Genomic DNA, 26,879 nt, shown 5'->3' with positions numbered 1-26,879 from the left:
TCTGTCACGGTTTTAGCCTGTAGCAGTGCATGCTGGGATGTATAGTTTCACAGTAAATGCTTACCCATGGCCTAGATGATGAGTCTTATACATATTTGCCAAAAGTCTGGCTGCCCCCTTCTGGAGGCGGCAGAGAGGTCGGCACAGCAGGGGGCGTGATGTTTGATTGGGCAGGTGGTGGCCGGCCGGGAGACTTGTCCACTCTTCCGGGCGGCCAGGAGCACCACCTGGCCAGGAGCACAACCCCCCTTCCCATCTATAAATCAGGCTTGCCTACCCTCCCGATTTGGCCGGTAGCCTCCCGATTTTCGGTTGCCGCTCCCAGCCCCCTGGAAAGGCAGGCAAGCCTCCCGGAAGCCTGCGACCCTCCTGACCTCCCCCCCCAGAAAGAAAGTAGAAACCCCTGCAGCAGGGGGGGGGGGGGGGGCGGTGACGCGATTCGCGCTGAATTGCGTCATCATGGCCCTGCCCCCTGCTTCACAATGACGAAAATAACGGATCGGGCCGACATATCGGGCACATTGTCTAGTGTGTACCCATTATGCAAACCTTTGTGGGTTATTCATCAGGGTCGTTCCATTGGCCTGTATGCACGACCAAAGGACCGACCCAGCTGCCAACGCCAGCAAGGTCAATGGTGCCAGTGAACGATATATCGGGTGGGCGGTCACCAGATCGTGCAGTGTGCACCACCTGTCCGATATATCGTTCATCGGCACCATTGAGCGTCACATTGGCGGGTCACTAAGTGTGTGTCTAGCCCTAATTACATCATGATTTTTACACACTATAGACATACTTTCCCACTCTCCAAGAATGGCCAGGAGGTTCAAAATAGGGTAAAAAAACCTGAAATCTAGTTGGTGCAAAACAACTAGCTCCTAGCGCTAATAAGACAGATGTGTAAATAAAACAATTCAAACTGCTACCTGGTCTCAATAAAGTCACCCACAAAAAGCTACAAATTGGGGCTGCGCTATAGAATATAATATCTCATATATCGCTTGTTTGAAACAACGATCAAAGCTCCTCTAAATATAAAAAACTAATTTATTCACAGCCTACAAAAAAAAAGAAAAATTCTAAATAATAAAACAAAAACATATCTAAAACACACAGTCATTGCATAAAATAGCACTGGTAACAATTACATTTAAATCACTAGTGACATGCATATGATACTTCCACATATAGCTGAGTACATCAGCAAATGTCCTGATGGAAAAGGAGATATCGCTCCTTTAGTTGATATATAATCTGTCTGCATACGCTCTTATCCATCTGCATATTATCAGTTAAAGAAAGCCTTTTCATGCATTGTGAATGTCTTTAGTACCTAAAATATGCTCTCACCACCTGAGTTCAAATTGTAGAAGTAGTGGAGCAATGCCATATGCCTGTGTTCAAAAGCCGTCCTGGGAGACCATGGTGTGGTAAATGAAAAGCGGCCGTCCTCACACCGGATGCTTCCCCTTGTGTACAGATGGTAAAATAATGCAATCTTTTTCCAACCGCACTGGATGGTAGCGCAAGTGGATGAACAAGTAAGTACACAGGTAGGTACACAGATCACAGGCAGAGTCACAAATGTATTTACCCCATAAATGTCGACATGTTTTGCTCCACCAGCCACAGGTTCTCAAACTTGGTCCTCAGGACCCCCAAACAGTGCCTGTTTTCCAGGTCTCTTCACAGAATCACAAGTGAGATATTCACTCCACCTGTGGATCTTTTAACATGTGTCAGTGAGTAATGACTACACCTGTGCACCTGCTGGGTGACCTGCAAAACATGAACTGTGTGGGGTCCTGAGGACCTAGTTTAAGAGCCACTGTACTAAGCTATATGTGGAAGGATCATATGCATGTCACTAGTGATTTAAATGTAATTGTTACCAGTGCTATTTTATGCAATTACTGTGTGTTTTAGATACGTGATTTTGTTTTATCATTAGAATTTTTCTTTTTTTTTTCTATACATTGCAGGCTGTGAATACATTTGTTTTTTATATTTAGAGGAGCCTTGATTGTAGATTTATTTCAAACAAGCGATATATGAGAGATATTATATTCTATAGCGCAGCCCCGATTTGTAGTTTTTTGTGGGTCACTAAAATAGGGTGGCACTCGACCGCCCGAGAAAGTGGGCAATTCTTTCGGCTGGCTGCCACCCGCCCACATACCTCTGTAAGCCCCCACTCCCCCCCGATGATGTGCTTAATCACGACATCATGGCCCTATCCCCTGCTTCACAATGTCCGTATTCTCGGCATTGTTCAGCGGGGACGGGGTCACAATGACGCGATCGCGCAGTCACGCCCCTCCCCCAGTCCACCCCTAATGCCGGGTAATGACCCCATCCACTCCCCCATATGGCATGTCACCCCCCCACTGTGCTGATTTGTCGGCAAGTATGACTATAGATATGTTGCAGGTTACGGCATCCTGGCTGGACATTCATTGCATGTAAAGTACACAGTGATTTCTACATCATTGATCCACAGGTCTCCATTCACATAAAAAGGCTTTAGATCAATAATGCAGAGTTGAAATGATTATATCATTGATTTAGCATTCCTTACAGTAAGTGTCTTCCAAAACTCTTGTTTTGTTTCACCCACACATTAACTAGGAACACTAAGGAAACAGAAAGCACTTTGTTTGATACATAATTTAACAGTGAGCTCATGTATATGGCAATAGCTGTCTGTACTGTATGCTTGTTGTTAAGATACTCTCATATTTTAGGGCTGATTCTCATTTGGGAATAATGCAATACAAAACAAGTAACTGTGTCCATTGGTAACCATGCTGCACTGCAGGTGGGGCAGATGTAAAATGTGCAGATAGATTTAGATTAGAGAGGGGCGTGTTCTACATTACAGTGTAAAAATAAAGCTACAAGTGATTTTTGGGGCGGTGCCAAAGGGCAATCTACATAGCAGCCTAAGGAGAATTGACATCAAAATGCCGGCTCCTCTGCAGTGACAGCAGGAGCCGGGTGCTGCAGTGTGACATGCTCCTGTCATAGAAGATGCAGAAATCTGATCACACTATGCACCTCAATGTTTGACCATGTTTCCGCCATCTTACAACTGATGTTGGGACAGTATGACTGATATGAGGCGCAGCTTGTTGGTGGCAAATTGTGTGTATTTCTTTCTATGTTTTTTTTTTTCTCCCTGTCGGTGGCAAAGGGAGATGGAAATGTTTTGGCACCACATAAAAATTTCCCTAAGCCCCAGACCGTCAATTTTGTTCTGGTTTTCAATTTGGAGATTGAAACATTTTGGCTGCACCTGGAAATTTGCCTAAGCACTACACACTTTTTTTTTTCCAAGTGGGGCTATTGAGTGTTTCTTTTTATCCTGTTGTTGGCAATGTGTGAGAACATTGTATGGATTATTTTTACCCTGTCAGGGACAATGTGTTTTTCTTCATGCAGGGGCTATTGTGGTGTTTTTTATTATACAGGTTTTATTTTGTTTTTATTTTTTCCTGTTGGTGGCAATGTGTTTGGGATTTCTTTCTTTCTCTTCTGTTTAATAAATTGTTTACTTCAAACGAGCAATTATTTCTCTACTTTTATTAATTATGGAAATGCTATAGTTGGATTTTTTTTTTCACAGAACGGGAACCACAGGAGGGGGCTGGGCCAAGCCACCTTCTACAAGCCAGTAAGTACTGTACTGTACAGTACAGTAAATCCTACTACTGCACTGTACTTCTCTTCCTTTTAATCGCTTAACTGGCAATATTTTTAACCAAAAACTGCTCAGAAATTGTCATTTTTATTTATTAAAGTTTTAAATGCATTTTAAAAAATATATTAAAATATTTTATTAAAAAAATAAAAAATAAATATATATATATATATATACCCCCCTGTGTCCATAGGCCCTGTTTATAAAATCAACTCCTACCCTAAATCAGAAATAGCCTCCCCCCAGTGGAAGAAGATCCCCTGTAGTATCTCCCCCCACCCCACCTGTAGTAATAGACTCCCCTGGCAGAGCCCTCACCCTTACCCTCACTTGCCTATTCTCCCTAAATGCTCAGGAGTCTCCCTAAAATCGGATGGTGCTCCCGGCCACCCGCAAAAATAGTCAAGTTTCCCGAGTCCCGCACCAAATCCCCCCGGCAGCCCCTCTCCACCCGCTCGCACCCCCCGTGTCTGCTCACTTATATAAGTAGGTAGGTGCTGGGCGGCTGGTGACATGATTCGCGGTGAATAGCGTCATCATAGCCCTGCCCCTGCTATATAATGCTTGTTTGCTCTGCACTGTATAATGGGGGTGGGGCCACAATAATGTGATTTTGCTGCCACGCCCCCTGCACTGCCCACTTTCCCTGCCATCATGCCCCCTCTCTCTTGACCTTCCAAAGGAGGGGGCAGCAAAGTCGGTATGTCTGCCCTGACCCCTGTGACAATGGGCCCCCACTGTTTAGTGTCACTATAAATTAGTATTTTTTTTCCTGATATATCACCCCCCAAGCAAAAAAAAAAGTTTTATTGGGGCACAACCCACCCCCTGCCCCTCCCAGTGTCAAAGATGCCCCCCTATTTCCCCCTTCCCCATGGCATAGCTCCGAACCCTTGCCTTATTGCAGAGCGCAGCGGAGCATGAGGCTGGAAATCATCGGTCCTTCCTGCTGTAGCTGATCTCTGCACATGTAGAGATCAGCTTACTTGTGCTTAGAGGGGAACCTCACACTTTTAGTATAGGCACATGCGCCCCAGAGTGCCGTTCACACAGCATTTTGGGGTACGATTATGGGAGTGATGTCGGCGTCGCACACCGCCGCATCACTCCCTGGGGGCCTGAGCAGGAGGAGGAAATCCGTTCTGTACGTGTGCAGGACGAATCTCTTCCATTACAGATGGGGTATTGGGGGAAGCAGCACAAACGCATGAGATGCGACATGGTCAGGTATCGCACTCCTGGCTGTGGTCGCATCTCATGCGTTAGTGCCAGGCAAGAGGTCAGGAATGTCTATTAATGACACTAACAAAATACCCCATGTATTATACATCATCACAAATTGGGGAATTAATTAAAAGTAACTATTTTCACGTTGGAAAGATTTTCACTGTTGCCCAGTGTAATTCTTGTACAGCACTGTATTTGGAATTGAAATGCCGGTGGCTGTTCAGATACCGACTGCGAAAGCCCGACAGGAGTAGATCCTGACTGGGACTGGTAAGTATCCTAACCCTCCCCTCTCTAGTCCCTAGCCCTCTCTTGGTGGTGTCTAACTCCAAAACTCCCGGGGTGGTGCCTAACGCTAAGTCCCCCTGGAGGTGCCTAAACCTAACCCCCCCTTCCCGCACCCTAAATCTAACCATCCTGGGGAGATGCCTAACCCTAACGCCCCCTTCCCCTAGCCTAACCCTAACCCTCCCAGGGGGTGCTTAACCCTAAATCCTTTCGGGGGTGCCTAAATTCCCCCCCCCCCTTCCCAGGCTAACTTCTAAGATGCACCGGACTTACCTTGTTTGGAGCGGCGTCCTTCTGCATTCTTGTGTCGGGATTAAGATAGGCATCGGTAATTCTATGCCTATTTTAAGTTCCGTCAGGGTTTAGACCTGCTGCATCCTGGCCGCCGGTCTAATAACTACATCTCCTGTATTGGTATTCATGTGTAATACATCATTTCTGTGTATTTGTTTGTGTTGTTATTGAGGTTTTGCCTAAAGACTTGTACTGTAGTGCAGTAGGGGTTTATTTATTGTAAATGGGTTTGAGGCAAACTTACAGTGCATTGCTTTTTTCACAGTACATCCACAGTGACAGCAGGAGGAGGAGGAAGAGGAAAGTCAGGGCCAAGCCACTTTACACAACCCCGTAAGTACTGTACAGTACATTCTACTACTATTCCTTTTAAGAATGTCTATAGTACCTCCTGTACTGCAGTTTAATAAAACCCTCAATGTACTGTATTTGAAAGCTTCTCTCATGTGCCACCTTTACCTTTCCTGGCCAAAACCATACATACATAAGATCTTTTAGGTGCCCACACACATACCGATGTCCTCACGATTTGATTTTATGGCCAATTTCCTCATGAACTTTCACGGGAGCTCCCTTGCCGTCGTGATCACAATTTTGGAAAAAAGACACCCAATCTGTCTTACGATCTCACGATCTATTGGATCGTACGCATTGTGAGATTGGCCATAACAAATCGTGAGTTTAAAAATAAAATAAAACAGGCTCTTGACTATTGGTGGGAAATTTAAATAGCCATAACAATGGGAGGGGCTATCTAGGGAGTATAAAAAGCAGGCACCCTTTAAACTCTGTGTACATTCTGCTCTGCTACTAGATGAGGCTAGGTGTATTCCTGCTTAATCCTGTACATTGCTACTGTGCTCTTTGTATTTGGCTTGCCTCTTACAAAGTTTATTCTACCTGCAAGTGTGTGCTACCTACCTGCATTCTATCCTGTTCCTGAATTCTGTACTGATGCGTCCCTATCAGTATAGAGTGTTGGTCGCTGAAGCTGGGGTCCGGGAGATTAGGAAGAGGGCCCAGCGAAGAAGGACGAGAGCATGCTGGACCAAGGAGTGGCTGCTACAAAGGGATACCCGCTCTCACATGTCCCTGCTGATGGAGATCAAGGAGAACAACCCAGACGACTATCGGAACTACCTGCGCATGGATGACGCCAGCTTCCAAGAATTACTGCATCTGGTTTCCCCCCACATCCAGAGACAGGACACAAGGTGGCGGAGGGCAATCCTTGCTGAAGACTGGTGGCTACCCTAAGGTACCTGGCTACAGGAAGGTCACTGGAAGACCTAAAGTTTGGGATACTCACCTCACCTCAGTCCTTGGGCATCATCATTCCGGAGACCTGCAAAGCCATCGTAAAAGTGCTACAGTACCAGTATTGCAAGGTAAGTTAAAAAAAAACACCACACATTGGTTTCTTGTGCAAAGAAAAATTTTTATTTTTATTTTTTACTCAACATAAAGCAAAAAATTGCCTTCTTTTAGTACAATGTGCAATGAGCTGCAGGCAACTGAAATTGTGCACTAAACTGTGTGCAATATCCTTTTTTTATAACAATTTTACAAAAGAACATTATCACCAAATTTTATGAATCCCAATAGGTAGCTGGCTGTATGTGATAGGGTGGGTCAGACGCCAGTTTGAACAGGCCAATACACATATGGCACAAGTATACATTGTGGCCCCGGCTTCCAGCAATGTGTACTTGTGCCATGTGTGTAGTGACCTTGTCCAAATGGCGTCATCACCACCCTATCCCATGCAGCAAGCACCTATTAGAAATCATAAAATTTGGTGATATTAAAAGCAAGACAAAAAAACAACCAAATTAAATATCAGCAAATTTTATGAATCCCAATAGGTAGCTGGCTGTATGTGATAGGGTGGGTCAGACGCCAGTTTGAACAGGCCAATACACATATGGCACAAGTACACATTGTGGCCCCGGCTTCCAGCAATGTCTACTTGTGCCATGTGCGTAGTGACCTTGTCCAAATGGCGTCATCACCACCCTATCCCATGCAGCAAGCACCTATTAGAAATCATAAAATTTGGTGATATTAAAAGCAAGAAAAAATTTACATCTCTGTAAATTGGGGTGACTCATCTGCTGCATCCAGCAGAGCATTATACAAGGTGGTGCTGGTGCTTGGGGTGCTTGGTGGGGGAGTAATATCTAACTGGGCAGGGGGGGGCGGACATACCTATTTGGGGCAGGGGAAAATAGCATTGGATCTGCAATGTATGTAGAATTTGAGATATTTTTGCTCATACAGCGACTCAACAGGTCGTAGTTTAACCTTAAAAAATTTCTTTGGATATCTGTATCCAGATTTCTCAATGTGCTGTTCACATGAGCTGTGAAATCATCTATTGCATCTGGGGGTTTCTGCAGCATTTTGTAAAAAATGGCCCTCACGTTCAGTAAGATTCTCCCTTTTCCCTTGTTTTTTTTTCTTTTTTTGGGGTTGTTGAGAAGATGAGGGTCCAGGTGGAAGTTGAGTTTCCACTTGTGTGCTATTCTCCGGATCACTGTCACCACCGAGCAGACTGAGGTCCGGTGTGGATGCTAAATCAGGGTCTTGGGTGGGAGTCTATATAGGGAAAAAATATATAAAAAATATTAGTCATGTTTTAACCCCTTTTTTACTATTTTTACAGTTTCCTAACACCGTGGAGGAGTGGACCAGCATCGCGGAAGATTTTGAACAACGTTGGAATTTCCCTAACTGCGGAGGAGCCATCGATGGGAAACACATCCGCATCAACCCACCTGCCGACTACAACTAAAAAGGATTCTTCAGTATCGTTCTCATGGCAGTGGTGAATGCCAACTACGAATTTCTGTTTGTGGATGTCGGCAAGAATGGGCGTGCTTCGGATGGTGGGTCCTTCAAAAAGACGGCTTTCTACTAGAGACTCGCCAACAAAACCCTCAACCTGCCCTCACTGGACCAGACAAAGCACGGCCTAAATTACGTTTTCGTTGCAGACGAGGCTTTTGCATTACATAAACATGTGATGAAGCCATTTGCACACAGGGGTCTGATCAGAGAGAAAAGGATATACAACTACCGTCTATCCTGGGCACAGCGCATTGTGGAAAATGCGTTTGGAATAATGAGCAACCGCTTCCGCATTTTCCACACCACCATCAATCTACATGTGGAGAAGATAGACTGGGTCGTGATGGCGTGCTGTGTGCTGCACAACTTTCTGCAAAGAAAATCTACTCAACGAGGACCAGTCCCAGCAAGACCAGAAGATGTAGGACTCCTGGAGGACATTGAACATTTGACATCTGTGTCTGCACCACCAACTACAACAACATCCACCGCACATGCCAAAGAAGTGAGGGAGGAGTACATGACCTATTTCAATGTACCAGGTGCTGTACCATGGCAGGAGGACTGTCTGTGAACTACTGACTAAATTGGACATTTGGGATTTAACAACAAAAACATTAAGGATTTTGGTTTAAACTGTGTCACTACTTACCAAGACTTCTGCAACCTCCTCATCTCCCTCACACTCAGACATCAAGATGATTGATTCCCTTTGAGACTCTTGTTCACTGATGAATGACATCATTTGGTAGTACCACAGCGCAGGAGTATATATTTCATCTGTAGCCGCTCCTGATTTTTTGGAGTCATCCACCTTTTTTTTTTCTTTGATGTACACTGTCCTGAGATTTTGAATCTTTTGCTGTACAGTTTTCAGGTCTGCATCAGATATGTATTTTTTCGTATACACCAAAAGTTCCTCTAGTGCGGCCAACTTGTGCGACTTATTGTGGTACTTCCGAGAACTGATCTTCCACAGACACTCTTTCGAGTGCAGGATTTCAATGAATCCTATAATGAATTCATGTTCAGAATCCATGGACATTATCTATGAATAAGAAAAAAAAGGACATTTAAATATTTGTGTATATAGTTTTGTTAAATGTAATGTTGTTATAGTTCACATATTTAATGTTTTAATATTTTCTTTTTTACAGGTTTTTAAAGGTTTGTTATGGTATTCTAATCATGTTTTCTTTTACAGGAATGTTATGTGTTTATTGCTTGGTAATATAATGTTTTTCTTTGTTTGACAGTATGGGTTTTCCACCTTTGGGCCTGTCGTTATGGTAGAACTACAGATCCCAGGATGCCCTAAAAACAGTTTCAAAGGTGGGTGGCAGGTCATCCTGGGATCTGTAGTTCCACAACAGCTGGAGACCGAAAGGTAGAAGACCCCTAGCTTTAAATAATGTGTGTTTTTAAATGTAATGTACAGTATGGTGATTTTTTTGTAAAATACGTTTTTATTTATTTATTTTTTTGATGTATTACACACATTGGTGGGCAGTGGGGGAGCTTAATGCATTACCCAGCCACCGCCCGCCTCAATACGGCGGGCGGTGGCTGGGTCATGCATTTATTACCTGGGGGCACACATTGGTGGGCAGTGGGAGCTTAATGCATGACCCAGCCACTGTCCGCCTCAATACGGCAGGCGGTGGCTGGGTCATGCATTTATTACCTGGGGGCACACATTGGTGGGCAGTGGGAGCTTAATGCATGACCCAGCCACCGTCCGCCTCAATACGGCAGGCGGTGGCTGGGTCATGCATTTATTACCTGGGGGCACACATTGGTGGGCAGTGGGGAGCACATATTGGTGGTCAGTGTGGTTGCAAACTGTACAAATACTCACCAAATATCCAACAAAACAAGACTTCAGTGTGCAGGCTCCCAAAGTGCGACTGTCTTGCTCCATACACGATGCTGCACAAGATGGCGATGGGGTGTGTCCAGGCTTCTGTCAGTCAAATTCCGCATTGTGTGATGAATCGTACGATTCATCGTGAGGAAGAAAACCCTCACGATCGGCTTCCATCGTGTTCATGGTTGGCTAATCTGCCCTACAGCACGGCAGATCAGAAGATGCGATATACGACGAGCGGGGATGCGCATCGGCATCGTGCTCGTGAGTACAAACTCACGATTTGTTCTTTTTTTACCCGATTCATCGTCACGATTCGTCGAATCACCTTTATGGTGCCCACACACATACCAACTTGCTCCCAATCAGCCGATGTACACGATTTCCCCTGAACCCTCCCCAGGCAGTCTTGGTCACGATTTGGAGTTAAAAATGTCCAATCTGACTAAAGATCTATCTTGCAGCCAATGCATTGTATCCCAGATTGGCTAATCTGCCCTACAGCACGGCAGATCTGAAGATTCGTCGAAATCGGACAAATTGGATGAAAAGTCGGTATGTGTGTGGGCACCTTTAGTCTTTCCAGCTAACTTACAGTATCAGTCCTCGATGTGGGAATGCTTCAAAAGCCTTTTAAAGTCTATTGTGAATATGCTTACAGTATTGCACAAGGCTAGCTTTTGGCCTTTCACACTAAACTACAGTACAGTACTGTAGTTGATACTTCTTTGGTTAACCATATTGACCAACCTACAGTACTGTATACAAAATTCCCTTCACCTCAGGCCTGTGGGATGTGATCCTGACTGGACAGCTTTATTTTTAAATTGCAATTTAGATCTGAGCTTGGATACACCCTTTTCAAATCTAAATATCTGCACATTTTATATCTGTCCCTACTGCAACACAACATGGCTTCCCCCAGGTGCACAGTTACTGTACTTGCTTCTTTTTGCTTCGCTCCCAACTCAGAATCAGTAATACCCCTTTCACACTGAAAATGAAAATCCCGGGTACTGTAATTCACTTTTACCCGGTAATTTGCTAAACAACCCGGGTTTTTTCCCTGTGTGAAAGGGTCATCCCGGGACTAAAATCCCGGGTCTCCGAACCTTGGCCCTCATTCAGAGCCACTCGCTATCGGCAGTACGCTCGTTCTGAGTGATGTTCGCACATCTGCGCATGCGTACGGTTTTTAGTACGCATGCGCGAACCAGTCAGTGCGGCCGAAAATCATTTGTACGCAATATAGCGAGTGCCTGCTATTTTGAGTGACAGAATGAGGCGTATGTGGGTGGTAACAGGGGAAGGTGCTTGAAAACGGGGAGTGGAGATCCGAACGCAGGCGTGCTTAAAGGTCAAAACGGGCGTTTTATGGGTGTGCATAATTAATATAGCAGCGTCAATGACCACGTCACTTGGTTTTTTTTAACTCAGAACTGCTCGCAAAATAGCAGTTGAAAAAACCAACCACAAGAATAGCGAGCAGTTCAAATCCTGTTCGATGTACTCGATTAATCTAATAAATAGCGGACATGACGTATGGTGCGAGCGGCCAGGGGGCGTTTTTAAGAAATAAAAGAGCGTATGTTTTGCTCGCTCGATCAGACTTAGAGGTGTGAACAGACTGCAATGTGCGAACGGATCATTTGCATAGCCACCCCTTGTTTTTGAACGAACAAACGCAAATAGCGAACGGCTCTGAATGAGGGCCCTTGTTTTTTTGCAGGTTTGTAGACCTGGAAATTAAGCCCCGGGTTGACCCTTTCACACAGGGAAAAAACCCGGGTTGTTTAGCAAATTACCGGGTAAAAGTGAATTACCTGGGATTTTCATTTTCCTGTGTGAAAGGGCTATCGGGCAGAAAATGGCAAACAACCTGGCATGCAAAAGCTGGGTAAAAGCTGGGTTTTTTGCCATTTTCTTTCTGAAAATGGTATAAATATTCTATTTTTCTGTAATGTCTGATTGAATACTGCACTCTGGTGGTCACTGTTTATATGAGAAGCTCTATACTTTGCATAACTAGGAACAGTTAGTACACAGGTTCTCAAACTCAGGGCCTGATTCAGACCCGGTCGCGAGCGCTGTGCGCTCGCAACCGGGTCGATGGTGGGCCAGTGCGCATGCACACGACGGAGCAGGCTCCGTCGTGCGCATGCGCGAGACCCATATAGCGACGGGCACTCTGTCGCTCCGGGTCTCGCAACAAAGGGGGTGTGCTGTCGATGTTGAGTGACAGCACGCCCCCTTTGGTGGGTGGGCTGGAGGAGTGGCTGCCCAAACGGAGGCGTTCCCATGTGAACGCCTTTGTCTGGGGCCGGCCCCACTGACATCACTCGCGATGTCAGTGGGAGAGATTTCGGCTCTGTTAGAGCCGAAATCTCTCTGGGGCTTGCAGCAACGAGACCCTACCACAAGGGTCTCGTCGCAAGCCCGATGGTCGTGACCATCGCAACCATCTTCCTGGCCGCTCGCTATAGCTGTGGGTTGTCACCCACAGCTATGCGAACGGCCAGGAGGCCGTTCAAAAAAAAAAAATAGCCCGGCCCTGATTCAGAGCGAGTGCTCTGTCAGGTGACCTGGAAAATGTGACCATAGTGGTGGTCCTCAGGACCGAGTTTGAGAACCTCTGAGTTAGTATAAACCACAGATTCTCAAACTCGGTCCTCAGGACACCAAACAGCGCATGTTTTCCAGGTTTCCTCACAGAGCCTCAAGTGAAATAATTAGCTCCACCTGTGGATCTTTTAAAATGTGTCAGTGAGTAATGAATACACCTGTGCACCTGCTAGGTGATCTGGAAAACGTGGACCGTGTGGGGTCCTGAGAACCGCTGGCAATTGGAACTATGCAGCATGTACTGTGAGGGAAAACGTGACAGATACAAATATTTGCTTTTATTTTGAAAACGTAAAAGTCTGTTTTGAAGTAGAGATACTTATAATATACCTACAAAAGAAAATATAAAGTGCCACTTATTTAGCTCTCTTTTCAAACAGATAATGATGTATTTTGTTTGGAGGGAGTAAAGTAGTTCCAGGTGCAACTTTACAGAGCCTGGCCCTGTTGGCTAATGCATCCTTCTGATGGCAGTAGCTATTTTGGCTATGGAGGTATTCTCGCAGGAGAGGGATCTCGCAGTTCTTCTCCCACTGCTTCTATTTTCTGCTGTCGGTTTTCACTAAATAATATTGCTGGGTATGCGCAGTGTCATAAAAGGCAGTGATGTGATAGTGATAGCTATCACTTCATTGCCAAGCTCTTCACGGGACAGCTATAGTCAGAACTGCTGTCCCGGCAAGAGATCCTTGGTACATAGGGCTTGATTCACTACCGTACGCAACTGCGATTACGCACGCAGTCGTCCGATTGTTATGTTCTGTGCATGCGTATGCATCACAGGACACATGCACGAACTAGCCACTGTGATCGGGACTACGATCACAGAGACTACGCAGACCCATCGCAAAATTACTGACAGGAAGTGTCATTTGTGGGAGGTGACGGGGGGGTCGGCAAAACGCAGGCATGCCAGTGCGTTCGCCCGCTGTTGCAGGGGTGTTCATAAATTAGCCATTGCGATGCCCTACACAGCCTGAGATCTCATAGCGTACTTGGAAGTTAGAAATTTCTGCATAAGATACAACAAGAAACGAAAGATTCCGCACAGAACAACTTCTACTTAATGAAAACCAACCATATATCATCACAGAATAAATTGTATCATTAAGTTTTGTTGGTGGTGCTCCCAAAGCTCAAGATTAAACATGCAAAGACAACGAGAGAAAAAAAGTAGAGCTAGTCGCTGGGGCACGCTTATGAATAAATGGATGTTTTTAATAAAACATAACTTTTAATATTTATCAATAAAATAATATAATGAGGCACCTTGCATTTTGTACATAAAGTACAGATGATATAATAATCATCTGCTGGATGTAACGGCGAAATATTAAATAAATCTCTATATCAATGGGTACAAAGAGATATTGGTTTTGAACAGATGAAAATTAAACATATAATAGGTTTAGCTGCTCTGCCTGTGCATAGAAATCCCAACCATCCTCTTTTAACCTACAGCACCTGGTATTCCCAGGAGGTCTCCCATCCAAGTACTGGCCAGGCCTATCACTGGTTAGCTGCCAAGATCAGAAGGGATTGGGCAATCATGTGATGTAAGGCTGTAGGTATAATAATAATGGGTTGCAACAGCACTGGGTCAGAGCAGTAACCATAAATGTAGGACTATCTTGGTGGATAGTCCATTTATTGTTTTAAATATAGTGTTCAAAGAAAGTGTTGCATAGGCACACCTCAATTGTTACACGTACATGCATCAAATAGGATTATCCATATAGCAATATAACGTGTAACATAGGGTAGATAAATAAATGATTATCAAACACAGACTTATTTATAATAGTCAATACATAGGTGTAGCATATGTCACTTTTGATCAATAAAAACTCACAATGAGATGCTATAAGATTAGTTCTGTAGTGTAATTACATTGAATGATACATTCAGCAATTAGGATTTAAGTTTAAACAACAAATCTCACATGATAATTCCTCATGCATGTAACACACTCGGAGTCACCCGCAAACCATGTTTGTGTTATTGGATAACAAAGATGACCTTAATCAATGATCATAATTTATAGTGATACAATCTCATATAAATATAGCATACACAAGTGGTGCTGTAGGACAGTGTTTTTCTAATTAAAGAGGTATAGATCAACTAAAATTAAAAGCATAACCACTAAAGTCCCAGACCACATTGGAGTTCTCATACAATACCAATCCCAAAGTTGAGATAGCCAGGAGTCCAATCCGTGCACAGATTGATTCTCCCAGCAAGCTGTATACCGCAGCACAGGACGCGCATTTCGCCCGAATGAGGGCTTGTTCACCTCATGCATAATTAGTTGAGACCAAACCGTCTCTATAAAAAGGTTCGAGAATCCCTCCCATGATATCCAGCTGTGTATCATTAATAAAAGATTAGTGAGAAGGTAAACATAAAAGTTCATCCATCTCTGGTTGGGAGCGGACACGTGATCAGACCAACGGGCCAATCACATGTTGGTAAATCAGGGTGCCTTATGGTAAATGTAGTGCACTGTAATCCATTTCGCTTGAAAACAGCCAAATCAGGGATGTGCGCATAGGAAAAACAGAGCCGCTGACCAAGGTCACAGCCACACTTATTAGACATTGGGACAAGAAGCTACCATGCATGTTTTCCATCTCCCTATAAAAGTTCGTCCATCTCTTTGGTTGGAAGCGGACACGTGATCGGACCAACGGGCCAATCATATGGTGGTAAATCAAGGTGCATTAAGGTAAATGTAGTGCACTGTAATCCATACGCTTGAAAACAACCAAATCAGGGATGTGCGCATAGGAAAAACAGAGCCGCTGACCAAGGTCACAACCACACTTATTAGACATTAGGGCAAGAAGCTACCATGCATATTTCCCATCTCCCTACCCAAAGGTACCCAGCGAGTGGGCCCACCATCCAACTGTAGATAATGTTGAAGTGTTACTAAGGGGATAGCAATTCATCCTTCTCCTTGGTTAAAGGAGAACATGTGATCGGACCCACTGGCCAATCATTGTGTAACATTTAAAACAGGGTGCATGCTAGTAAACGTAGTGCAACTAGATAGCAAATAATATCTCCCAAATAGAGACAATATTATTGAGGTACATGTAGGTCAGAATAGTGTACAGTGATATGGAATACTACATCTAAGGCAGCAAATCATAGGGAGATAAATAGCGCTGACCAAAGTCACAGCTACACGCATTTAAAGATAAGCCAGGAAACTACCATACATGGTTCCCGTCTCCCTACTCAAAAGCACCCAGCAAATGGACCCACCATCCAGCTAATGTTGAAAGGTTACCAAGGGGATACAATTCATCTATCTCCTTGGTTACAAAAGGAGACATGTGATCGGACTCACGGGCAAATCATTGTGCACCATTTGTGACAGGGTGCATATTGGTACACGTAGTTCACCTAGATATCAAATGATATCTCCCAAGGAGATACTATTGTCAAAGTGCATGTTGGTTAGTATAGTATAGTGTCTCTCATTTGGAAGCAACGAGCAGAAAAAAGTTAACAATATACAGGGAAACACACATTATCTAATTATAAATACTTATTTGGAAAGTTACTTAAAGAGAGGACAATTCACCCTACTCCTTGATTGAATGAACATATATGGCCGGACCCACATCTTGTTCAATTTTATCAGGGTGCATGCTGGTAATTATAGTGCACCTGAGTATCAAAGAATACCTCCCATTTAAATGTGAAAAAGTCAAGGAACATGCAGGTGCATTTTTTTAAAACAGGCGATGTCTCCCATTAGGAGCCCCATCATTTCCTTAAGTGAGCCTAAATGGAATTCTAAACTTGGAATATAGATTAAAAGAAAGTAAGTGTGTAGAAATGTGATCAGAATATGATAGCAAAAATAGATTCTCTGTTTTTATATAATGAGAGACCACCCAACACGTATTAGATAATAGTAAATAGGACGGATTACAAGGACCTGGTTGATTCGTTAAAATGTATAAAAAACCATAATTCTAAATCATAAGATAAAATAAAATTGTCTATTGAGATCTGGATAAGTCCCGTATATTATTGAATCAAAAAAGGAAGAAAGGGAAAATTCAACAATAATAATAATGCGAAAAAAGTTTTTTAGTTTTTAATATAGTGAATGGGATTGGTTAAACTATATTAGAATAATAATAGGTGTTCCTTAATAAATGTGATTTGTCATAATAAAGACCAATATACAAATATCAATAACATGTGAGTAAAGTGAATAAAAGTGAATAAATATAAAAATAGATAAACATGGTGAACAACTAGTGCAAATTAGTATTGTACATATGTCAGATGAAAAGGTAGTGAAAAAAATAATAATATAAGGTGTCACGATGTCAATTCATACAATGTGTATATATAATAATAAAAATATTATTTAATTAGTGAAAGATGTGATGAGAAGTGTATATATGAAGTGCATACATGAAAGTGTACTATTATAGGAAAATATTTGGATTGGGCTAAGTCTTCTATTTGTTGGATTCCAGATCTGGACATAAACTATTAATTATCCAAGGAAACACAAAGATTATAGGAACACACTATAATTAATGTATTCATTCATTCCTTGTGGATTGAGAGCACCCAGTTTAAATGTCCACAAACTTTCTCTCTTAATTAATTCCTGTGTAATGTCACCTCCACGGATTCCCAAGTTTACTTTTTCTAATCCAAATGCTTGAAGTTCTCTGTAATTATCATTATGTTGTGTGTGGAAATGACGAGCTACTGAGGTCAGTTTTTTAAATTTCGCACGATCAGAAGAAGCGTTTCTGATCGTCCCCACGTGTTCCAAAATGCGTTGTTTGAGGTTTCTAGATGTCATTCCCACATATTTGATGTTACAACTACAGGTAAGGCAATATATGACACCTGTCGTGTTACAATTAATGAAATCCCTGATCTGGATCTGAGTTCCATATTTATCAGTGACTTTATTACATTTGGTCATATAAGGACATGCCTTGCGTGTACCACAAGCAAAAGAGCCTTTTGTTCTTATATCATGTTTAGGAAATCTTATATAATGGCTCTGAACAAACTGATCTTTCAAATTCCTGGATCTACGCCATCCCATGGCTACTTTGGTATCCAAAATTTGAGATAAATCATAGTCTAAGTGCAGGATATGCCAATGTTGTTGAATGATACCTTGGATGGCTCTCCATTCTTTACAAAAGTTGCCAATGAATCTCATTCCTTTTTTATCAGTCTTTTGTTTGGAATCATGTCTTACCTGATTGAATGATGTATCATTCAATGTAATTACACTACAGAACCAATCTTATAGCATCTCATTGTGAGTTTTTATTGATCAAAAGTGACATATGCTACACCTATGTATTGACTATTATAAATAAGTCTGTGTATTGACCATTATAAATAAGTCTGTGTTTGATAATCATTTATTTATCTACCCTATGTTACACGTTATATTGCTATATGGATAATCCTATTTGATGCATGTACGTGTAACAATTGAGGTGTGCCTATGCAACACTTTCTTTGAACACTATATTTAAAACAATAAATGGACTATCCACCAAGATAGTCCTACATTTATGGTTACTGCTCTGACCCAGTGCTGTTGCAACCCATTATTATTATACCTACAGCCTTACATCACATGATTGCCCAATCCCTTCTGATCTTGGCAGCTAACCAGTGATAGGCCTGGCTAGTACTTGGATGGGAGACCTCCTGGGAATACCAGGTGCTGTAGGTTAAAAGAGGATGGTTGGGATTTCTATGCACAGGCAGAGCAGCTAAACCTATTATATGTTTAATTTCTGCATAAGGTCAGAGCTTGTGCAAGTGTGTGTGAGGCTGCGACGGTACTCGATTGTACCGATGGTTTTGCAGTCTTGCTAAACATTACGGATGTGTGCTAAGTAAAGTGCCCTGTCCTTGTGTAGTGCTGCGAGGGAATAGTGATCGCAATGGATTAGCATACTATCGCAGTTGAACTGCATGCATAATGGCAATTGCATTTGCAGTTATGTTCCTTATTTAATCAGGCCCATAGACCTTCCTTTATTGTACTGATATGCAGCGATAAGGGATGTTAATTTCATATTTTTTATCAAATAGTCTCCGTCTGTGAGTCTGATACTGTATGTTTGTTCTTACGTTAGGTACGTAGGTGGCATCCTTTCCTCTTGTGACAGATGGTGCGGGTAGGGCAGTCAGCCTTGTAGAGCGCGCAATGAAAAAAATGGGGCGTGGCCTCACAGGTAGGGGACCAGTCTGTTTGTAGTGTCTGCTCCCTCACTGTGTCAGGAGCCAAGTGCTGCACGTAGTGCTACAGTGCAGCAACCGGCTCCGGTCACTGAGGAGGAGCCGGCACTTTGGTGTCAATCCTCGGCAAGTGACACCCGGGTACGGCCCGCACCCCCCTTGTGACGCCAATAGGTACAGTCTTATCAAGTGACAAAAAGTTTTCCACTCCCTGTGACTTACCTCTGCTTACCCTTCAATGTACAGCGAGTTACACTAACCTCACCCCTTGTCCTCCTTCTAATTAGCTTGTTGGTACATTGTCCTGTGTTGTTCCTAAGATATGTCCTCTTACATTAGATTTTACTTATGATATGTAAAATTAGACCGTTACTGTATATATTCCCTGAACTTTGGTGCCTTAAAAATGAAAAAAATCATAATAATAATAATAATAATAATAATAATACATTTGCAATTGAGACATTACCTAAAACTAAATTCCAAAATTAATATAAAAATATTTTTTTAAACTTTGTATAAGCCCCCCCGATCCGAGCCGGGAACCGAGTCCGGCTCGGGTTTTACCGCCTAACTCGGAACTGAAATCGAGGCAAAACGTCATCATCTCGCCTTCCAGATCTTGCAGGGGGCATGCAAATGGTGGAAGGAGCCACCTCTTCCCGTCCAGTGTTGGGAAGGTCAGGCATTGCAACCGTCGCCAACTTGGACTCTCCATCGGGATTTGTGATATCTTCTTAGAATTAGAAAGCACAGTTCTTTGCTGTGCTTTTGCCAAATATCAAAGTGTATGTTACCAAGTTTAAAAACTCAAAACGTAACAAGTCCAGTGTTACCTACCTGCTCCCTCTCTGTGGGATCCAAGCACCTTCGATCTCCAACACCAACACCTGCATCATCAACATCCTCATTCGTCATCGGGAGTAGTCTTGCTGCATCCAATGTTGTTATTCGAAGCATGATTGACTCCTCTCCTATCCGTGATTCCTCAGAAGGATCCTTGATGACTACGCCTGTTGCTGTTGCTGTGAGTGGATCTTCATCCCAAAAGGGACCAGGAGGAAGACTACTTGTAGCGTGTCCTCCAAAAAACATTTAACTGTCAAACAATCGTTTGCAAGAGCAAACAAGTATGACAGCAATCACAGAATTTGCACAGCGGATTACTGATGCCATAACAGCTATGCTGGTATTAGATGTGCGTCCAGTATCCGCCATTACTGCAGTGGGTTTTCAACAGTTAGTTGAGGTCATGTGTTCTCTCTCTTCTAGATTCCACTTCGCTAGAACAGCAAATCCAAGTCTGTACAAGGACATTAAAAAAAAAACCTTATTAATGTCCTCAGAAATGCCTTTGTACCCACTGTCCACTTGACCACTGATATGTGGACAAGTGGGACAGGGCAAACTAAGGATTACATGACTGTGACAGCCCACTGGGTAGATGTATCGCCTACAACAGCAGCAGCAACATCTACCAAAAGACAGCTGATACAGAGGCAGGCTACTCTTTGTATAACTGATTTCACTAAGAGGCATACCGCTGAGAACCTCTTAGAAAAACTCAGGGAAATCATTGCTAAATGGCATACCCCACTTGGACTCTCTTCGGGTTTTGTGATTTCAGGCAATGCCACCAATATTGTGAGAGCATTACACGTGGGCGAATTCCAACACGTCCCATGTTTTGCTCACACAATTAATTTGGTCGTGCAACATTTAAAAAAAAAATTACAGGGTCGCGCAGGACATTCTCTCGGTGGCCCACAAAATATCTGGATATTTTAGACATTCGGGGACCGCTTGTCAAAGATTGCATGACCAGCAGGTACTGTTAAATTTGCCCTGTCATCAGCTGAAGCAAGAGGTAGTAACTCGGTGGAATTCTACCCTCTATATGCTTCAGCAGATGGAGAAACAGCAAAAGGCCATCCAGGGCTATACAACGGCCTATGACATAGGCCGTGGAGGGGGAATGCGCCTTACTCAAGCGCAGTGGAGAATAATTTCCGTGTTGTGCAAGGTTCTCAAACCCTTTGAACTTGCCACATGTGAAGTTAGTTCAGACACTGCCAGCTCGAGTCAGGTCCTTCCCCTCATCAGACTTTTGCAAAAACAGCTGGAGAAACTGAAGGAGGAGGTGAAACAGAGTGATTGTGCAAAGTATGTCAGACTGGTGAATCAAGCCCTTGATTCACTTCACCAGGATCCAAGAGTTGTCAATCTATTGAAATCTGAAAAATATATTTTGGCGACCATTCTGGATCCTAGGTTTAAGTCCTACCTTGTGAGTTTTTTTCCAGCAGACCGAAATCTAAAACTGTGCAAATAGCTGTTGGTAAAAAAATTGTCAGATGCAGCCGCACGTGAAATTCCATCATCTCTTCCTTCAGTTTCTGCAGCTGCCAGGAAAAAACAAAATTTTCCTTACAGAATGCCTGCTGATCATGCAGATCATTCACCAAAAAATTACATCTGGTCGGGCCTGAGAGAACTGCCTACTAGTGACATGTCTTGTACCGTGACTACTGTATGTGTGATACGGTCTCCATTCACAGAATGGTGGAGGACTATTTCAGAGATAACATCCTAATAGGCATGTCAGACAGTCCCTTTCAGTACTGGCAGGAAAAAGAGGCAATTTGGAGTTCCATACACAATCTGGCTTTGAATTACTTAAGTTGCCACCCTGCAGTGTGTACTCCAAAAGCGTTTTCAGTGCAGCTGGCAACCTTGTCAGTGATCAGCATAGGAGGTTACTTCCTCAAAATGTGGAAAAGATGATGTTCATTAAAATGAATTACAAATTCCACGAGAAAGACCTCTACCAACAATTACATAAAAAAATTACAGAGATGCCTATGGTGGATTCCAGCGGGGACGTATTAATATTGTGTGAAGAAGAGGATGTACACACTGATGGGGAGGACAAGGACGATGACAACTTGTAATGTAAAGTCAGTTTGTGTATGGGATAATTTTCATTTCCATGTCCAATGCACATTGGCAGCTTGTTTTATGGGGGTCCAAACAAACCAATCATTTCAGCCACAATTGGCAGTCCTTGTCGCTGAAATGATTGGTTTGTTAAACTGTGAACGTCCTGTTTCATATACAACATAAGGGTGGATGGGAGGGCCCAAGGACTATTCCATATTGCACCTTTTTCCTTTCCATTACGTGCTGGTTGGGGCATTGCTACCTGACATTTTAAATTAATGTTATGGTTGGTTTAGGAAACATTGATTTTTTTTTAAATTAATTTATTATCAATTTTACAGCCATGGGCTGCACAAATTTATTTTTATTAATTATTCAGCCAGGAGCTGCACCCAATGAATTGTTTTTTACTTTTTTAATTAAATTATTAATTATTCAGCCCGCAGCTGCACCAATGAATTGTTTTTTAATTAATTTATTATGAATTAAAAGAATTTCTTTTTATTAATTATTCAGCCAGGGGCTGCACCCAATGAATTGTTTTTTACTTTTTCAATTTCATTATTATTAATTATTTAGCCCGCGGCTGCACCAACGAATTGTTTTTTAATTAATTTATTATCAATTTTCAGCCAGTGGCTGCACCAATGAATTTCTTTTTGTTATTAATTATTCAGCCCGGAGCTGCACCAATGAATTGTTTTTTAATTAATTTATTATCAATTTTACAGCCAGGGTCTGCACCAACTATCAATTCTTCAATCCTCAAGGGTATCCCAACCATCATCTTTGTACAGTCTTCAACTCTATTAATAATTATATCAATCAGTTTTGAGCCAGCTTGGCCCTTTAACTAGATGAAAAAATCAATATTGTGAGCTGTGAGGTGGTCAAAATTTCCTGGAAACAAGTGGAAATAAATGTTATTGAGGTTATTAATACTGTAGGAACAAAAAAATGCCCATTTTATGTGATATTAGCTGTTTTTTTTAGTTTTTTTGAGTTTTTAAAAAAAATCCAGATCAAAAGCCAAAACACGAAAACAAAACATGAAGGTGAGGTTTTCGCAAAATCAATCCAGATCCAAAACCAAGGGAGATCTAGATCCAAAACCAAAACACAGGGGTCGTTGCAAATCTATAATTTAAATACATCAATATTGAATTGTGGGCCTGATTCAGACCCGGTCGCTAAGCTGCGCTTGCTCGTTGCCAAAAGGGGCCGGGTATGCAAATCCCGCGATCGCATTGTGTGGCTTAAGGATGCCCTCTATGTCTTAGAGAGCGATGACAGTGAGCATACACTGGTTTTTAAAGATGCCCACTTTTCATTCTTAAATGAGCCACTGTAGACCTCACTTGGTTTCCCGCAGCAATATATCCAATGTAAAGTGAATCTATTAGTAAACTGACAAGCCAGTAGCTATTAGATAAATTATTCATAGATATATGATTGTAGCTTGGTAGGAGAGGCCTGCTCTAGATCATCCCTGCTCTTGTCTGGGCTTCCCTGGATATAGTGATATGACTTCTCTGTGTGGAATTATTGGATGCTTCTTTATTAGTGGCATCACTAGGGGAGTGTGCGGAAGTCACCATCTAAGGGGGTGACATCAAAATGCCAACTTCTCAGTGACTGTGAGTCGGGCGCTACACTGAGACATTATCATGCAGTACACAACTCCTGGTCACTGAGGAGGAGCCGGCAGTGTGGGAAGAGTCTCTGGGGTCAGCTCAGCATCTCCAGGAGTGATGGACACAACCACAAAGTGATAAAAACAGGGTTAAGCCCTTTTTTTGGGCATGCATACTTTTGGAGCACAATGGGTCTGTTTGGCACTCTGGGTGACATCAACCCCAGTGATGTAACTAATATTACACTGACACATAAAGAACATTGTGTATTTTGGATGAAGATATTACCAATAGCTTAACCACATGCCTGGCGTGGTCGTATCAGATGCAACCACACAAGACTGGGCTTTCCCTGACTTGGTCACATTTGATGCGACCAGTTAGAAATGCCCACTAGGCATATGAGAGTGACCTGCTGGTCCACCTGCAACCAGCTAGCCGCAGTTGTTGCTGTGTCCCCAGGCACCCGGAATCGACTCCTCCCGGTGTGGCTGCAGGCAGCTGTGTTTGTGAGTCCACTAGAAGCAGCAGCTGCAGTGTCCCGTCCGGGCAGCCAGCGGCACCCCTGCCCTGCCCCATGTAGTTTGTGTAGGGATCATTTTCCGCATTAAACACCCACTCCTTCTCCCACCACCCCAGGTAGAGGCCAGCATATGTGGGGGTAGAAGTTGTTATTACAAACAAAATACTTTTTAGTGAGTATAAATCTTAAGAGGGAAATGAGAAAGTTGTTGAAGTCATTGATACGATCCATTCTAAAGAAATACTTGACTGCTCTAATTCCATATTCATGGGAAATACTCGTATAGAGACCTTCCATGTCGCATGTAATTAGCCAAGTATTTTCATTTAGAATGATGTCCTGGACCTTAGTAAGTACATCAGAAGTGTCCCTTACATATGATGGTAACTCACCAAAAACTATTTTGTTTGTAATAACAACTTCTACCTCCAGGTATGAGGGACAGCTATGGGGACCACGTGTGCCCCCACATATGCTGGCCTCTACCTGGGGTGGTGGGAGAGGGAGTGAGTGTTTAATGAGGAAAATGATCCCTACACAAACCACATTTTATTATGGTTGAGATATAGCGACGATCTTTTGATAATCTAGGAAGGGAAAATGAAGCTCTTTGAAGAAATTTTGTTGAGACTTAATACAAATGAGTTTAATTTGAAATGAACCCATGAAGCAAGTAAAGAAAGAATACATTTCCTTGACATAACATTGACAATCGAAGGAGATGGACACATTTCATCTGATTTGTTCTGTAAAAAAAACATCCACTAACAGTATCTTGCATAACAAGGGCTTACATTTCCCGCTGGTGCTGAACAGATTGCCGAAAGGAGAATTTCTCCATATGAAATGGAACCGCTCGGAGGAACATACATTCCAAATACAGTTAAAACAACTGAGCACGAGACTCAAATCTCAAGGATATAGTGGAATAGCTATTAAGAAAGCATATAAAGATACTAGGATGTATACTAGAGATCAACTTTTATTACCCAAAAAGAAAGAGAAAGAACAAGAGTGTATCTGGTTAGTGCGAACATTCTGTCATGATTGGAAAAACATGCAGGAAATTACATAAACACTTTGATGTTTTACGTACATATCAGGATCTAGCTGGAGAAAAAATCCAAATGAGTTGGAGAAGATCCAAAAATCTGAGGGATATTTTGGTTAAAAGTCACCTGGAGTCCCCGAGAAAACAACTATACTTTAAAAATGGATCCAGAAAGTGTGGAACATGCAAGGCATGTAACAACTATGATCACAACCTATACATTTAGTGACAGATACATCAAGATCTGGTACATCAAGGAGCATATTACTTGTGATACCGCAGGGGTAATTTATAACCTCCAAAGCCCCTGTAAAAACAGCTATATTGGAAAGAACAAGAGACATTTCAAAAGAAGAGTTCTAGAACATATAGGAAGTATAAGGAATGCAGAGCAAGATAAACAGAAGTTTAGATCTTTGACTCCTATAGCCAGACACTTCTTGAAGTATCATGACGGAAACCCCAAAGACTTGAAAGCCTTTGGATTGAAAAGAATCAATATGAACATCAGTGGGGGAGATGTGGATGTTGAACTCCTGAAACAGGAATCCAAATTAATTTTTCTATTGGATACCTTAACACCTAAGGTTCTGAATGAGGAAAACAGTTATTCAGCTTTCCTAAAATAATGTCAACTATATCATGTAGGCATTTTTGTGGATAGTGATCATATATATATATAAATATCTGACCCTTATATATGAAGAATACCTAGGTGCATTATGACATTTTTTGGAGTCACATGATATCCATCAATTTTCTGACTGGTGCATTTTTATCGAATGGACCAACTAAATAATAACAAGAATATTTGGGAGAATTATTATATCTATTTATCCTCCACCCAATTGGTCTAAGCAATATCTATCATTTTGAGATTGGAAACATTAATTTAATTCTTCTCCAAATTTATCTAACATAATGACTATGACTATATTTTGCGGTTATTCTGAAGTTGACTGTCACATTTATTATAACAACAATTAGGGAAAGCACTATATTCTCTTATTTGTCTAAATTTTTAAAGGCACTTATATACAAATAATCTATGTTCTACTCACATTGATTTTTACTAATTTTCACCTCTTTTTTATTATTCCCTTATTTTATTATTAGCTTAGTTTTCATATGGAATGATTTTTGTGATTTTTGCCTTTTTCTTTTCCCCTTTTTTTCTTCTTTTTCATATATTTTCACATTGTTATATTATAATTTTTAATATGGATTAATTAGGTGTCACTTTTGTATGATTCCTGATGGAACCAACTCACATTTCATATATTTTGAATAATGAACAAATTAATACTGGTAGATTCCAGTCACGCTTATCACATATTATTAAATGTATGACTATTAAATATCATTATTAAAACATTGTCTTTTATTATATTACTCAACACTATTTATTCACTTTCATTCTCACACTCATGATAGCATATATAACACAATAAGTTAATTGATGTTATAATTAAAACTGTATATTTTATGTTAATCATACTAATCTCAACTGAAGAATTTAACATTTGTGAGAATCACAGAATATTTACACATAGAATATATAATATATTTATTCTGTATAATGGATCGTAAATAAACAATATTTTAGGAGACAATAATAATAT

At 42.0% G+C, this 26,879-nt stretch overlaps 1 long non-coding RNA gene and 2 pseudogenes across 1 annotated transcript; 2 read left to right on the top strand and 1 right to left on the bottom strand.

Annotated features, from left to right (window-relative positions):
* Positions 1–5,746: 5,746 nt before the first annotated feature.
* LOC148525528 (uncharacterized) lies at positions 5,747–8,290 on the top strand. The gene is made up of 3 exons (XR_015878269.1): positions 5,747–5,845; positions 6,482–6,900; positions 8,178–8,290. It is a non-coding gene; the product is annotated as an uncharacterized LOC148525528 (long non-coding RNA).
* Positions 8,291–14,303: 6,013 nt separating this feature from the next.
* LOC148525527 (5S ribosomal RNA) lies at positions 14,304–14,421 on the bottom strand (annotated as a pseudogene).
* A 4,058-nt stretch (positions 14,422–18,479) lies between these two features.
* LOC148525526 (5S ribosomal RNA) lies at positions 18,480–18,597 on the top strand (annotated as a pseudogene).
* The last annotated feature ends 8,282 nt before the right edge of the window (positions 18,598–26,879 follow it).

This window comes from Taudactylus pleione, unplaced genomic scaffold (assembly GCF_031769625.1).
Source record: "Taudactylus pleione unplaced genomic scaffold, aTauple2 ptg000105l, whole genome shotgun sequence".
In the NCBI taxonomy this organism is placed as follows: domain Eukaryota; kingdom Metazoa; phylum Chordata; class Amphibia; order Anura; family Myobatrachidae; genus Taudactylus; species Taudactylus pleione.
This window is presented reverse-complemented; position numbering and strand designations above follow the sequence as displayed.